Source organism: Bos indicus, chromosome 13 (assembly GCF_029378745.1).
Source record: "Bos indicus isolate NIAB-ARS_2022 breed Sahiwal x Tharparkar chromosome 13, NIAB-ARS_B.indTharparkar_mat_pri_1.0, whole genome shotgun sequence".
Lineage (NCBI taxonomy): Eukaryota > Metazoa > Chordata > Mammalia > Artiodactyla > Bovidae > Bos > Bos indicus.
In genome coordinates, this window is record NC_091772.1 from 82,927,734 (window position 1) to 82,930,457 (window position 2,724).

Consider the following 2,724-nt stretch of genomic DNA (forward strand, 5'->3'; position numbering starts at 1 on the left):
TCTTTGGGGATGCCTAAGCTATACAAGTTAGCCCTTTACAGACTACATGTTACTGTTAGTTGCTAAGTTGTATCTGATTCTTTTTCAGTCCATGGACTGTAGCCTGCCAGGATCTTCTGACCATGGGATTTCCCAGATGAGAATACTGGAGTGGGTTGCTATTTCCTCCTCCAGGGGATCTTCCCAACCCAGGGACTTAACCTGCGTCTCCTGCATTGCAGGCAGGTTCTTTACCACTGAGTCACCAGGGAAGCCCAATGGACTACCAAGTATTGTTGAAAAGATTCATTCAGGTAGGATTTATTCATCTAAACTCACAGCAGATGAAGACTGCAGAGAGAAGGAGGTTGTCAGATACCAGAACTAGCTTAACTTGGTGGTGGTGGTGGTGGTTTAGTCCCTAAGTCATGCCTGACTCTTATGACCCTACGTACAGTAGCCCGCCAGGCTCCTCCGTCCATGGGATTCTCCAGGCAAGAATACTGGAGTGGGTTGCCATTTCCTTCTCCAGGGGATCTTCCCAACTCAGGAATCAAACCCGGGTCTCCTGCATTGCAGGCAGATTCTTTACTAACTGAGCTATGAGGGAAGCAAACAAATCAGTTGACAAAACCATGGCAACTCTGTGTTCAAAAAAAAAAAATGCTTTAGATATAAAATATATTAAAAGCAACTACTCCGGGCTGTCCTCTCTCCTGCCACTATTTTATAAGGTGACGCCATAGGCTACCGTCAATGGGTCATTAAGCCACTCTCTTGTAAGCCAGCGTGAGTTTGAGGACCATTGAGCATGGTAAATTTGCCCTTCTGCACCAGAATTAAATAAATACCGACACTGAATAACACTGCAGTGATCTCCCCACATCTCTGCTGGAGTAGTTAATAGCCCTTGGAATGTCTCATTTCCTCCTTGACATGGTGTGCTCTGAACAACAGCGACCCATTTGGAGGGCTGTGCAAAACAAAACAGGCACACGCTCGTTCAACACTTAACGGTAAATTGAGGGTCGTCTTCTTCTTTTTTTTATTTTAGTTTATCACTGTCAATGTTTTTAATAGTTAACTCTTTTATGCAAAAGGTATCAAAGATCTGCTCAATTTACAAATGTAGCACAAAAGAGTCACCTGCTAGAGGTTAAACAGCAATCCTTTTTAAAAATAGATTTTTTATTTATTTGTCTTTCGAGTTGTTTTTGAAATTTGTAGTAGGTTGCCAACACGGACATAGAGATTTTATATGGCAATGCAGATTCTTTTGGAAAGAAGTTTGGCAACACTAGACTTGAATTTTGTAAGGAGTCTGTAGAGAAGACACATTAAGTTTCTCCAGTTCTTCATAGACCCAAAGGTTCTGCTCCCTAGCGATGTCTGTGTGTGTTAGTCGCTCAGTCGTGTCCGACTCTGTGATCCCATGAACTGTAGCCTGCCAGGCTCCTCTGTCCATGTGATTCTCCAGGCAAGAATACCGTACTCGAGTGGGTTGCCATTTCCTTCTCCCGGGGTTCTTCCCAACCCAGGGATTCAGCCGGGGCTCCCATGTTGCAGCGCCCAATCAATTAATGTCTTTTATACCTTCTTGTTGCCTTTACCCAGCCTAAGCCCTTGCTACTCAGTGTGGTCCATGGACGAGTAGCATCAGCATCACTCAGGAGCTTATTTGACACGCAGCACCCAGACGGCAGCACCCAGACCACAGCATCCAGACCACAGTATCCAGACTGCAGCATCCCAGGCCGCATGCGTTTAACCAGATCCTTGGGTGAACCGAGTGCCTTTTAGAGACTTGGATGGAAGCCATAAATTGCTTCCCTCTGAGGGTTTCGTCGGCTTCTGCTGCCTCGGGTGTTTATTTTAGTCTCGCCCCCTCCTTCCTCCTCCATTTACTTTGCTCTTTGAATTTAACACTTGTGCTGATACACTCTGTTCCACTCTGGTCTCGCCTCACTCTCTGCAGACATTCAGCGGACACTGGTATCTGAGCCCAGACACTCTCATCTGCACATTACAGTGCTCGTGAAGTGGGCGCAGTTGGGACCTCCCTGGTGGTCCTGTGGTTGAGAATCCCCCTGCCAGTGCTGGGGACACGGGCTCCAGCCCGGTCTGGGAGGATCCCACCTGCCACTAAGCCCATGCAGCGCCACGACTGAGCCCAGTGCTCCCGACCAGAGAAGCCCCCCGAGAGGCTCTCGCGCCAGAACCGCTAGAGAAAGCCAGTGCGCAGCAGAGACCCAGTGCAACCGAAAGGAAAGTAAATTATAAAAGCAAAGTGAAGCAAACAAGTTTTCCTATTTAGAATTGCAGGGTATCTGGCTTGAAGGGGACGTTATGGAGGTCATGAAGTCACAGGCTTCCGAGAGTCAGCTAACTGGCGGCCCGCAAAAGGTATGTCCCTATCCTGAGCCCTGGAAGCGGTTATGTGATCTCACATGGAAAATAAAAGGATCTTTGCTGACATAATTATCAAAGCTAGGTAGCTAGATGATAGACAGCTATTGACAGATGAAAAGAGTACACGTGTGCTCGGCGGCTCAGTCGTGTCTGACTCTTTTCTACCCCATGGACTGTATCCTGTCAGGCTCCTCTGTCCATGAGATTCTCCAGGCAAGAAGACTGGAGTGGGTTGCCATTTCCTCCTCCAGGGGATCTTCCTGACCCAGGGATCGAACCCCAGTCTCCTGCATTGCAGGCAGGTTCTGAGCTGTGTGGGAAGCTGAGAGAGAGAGA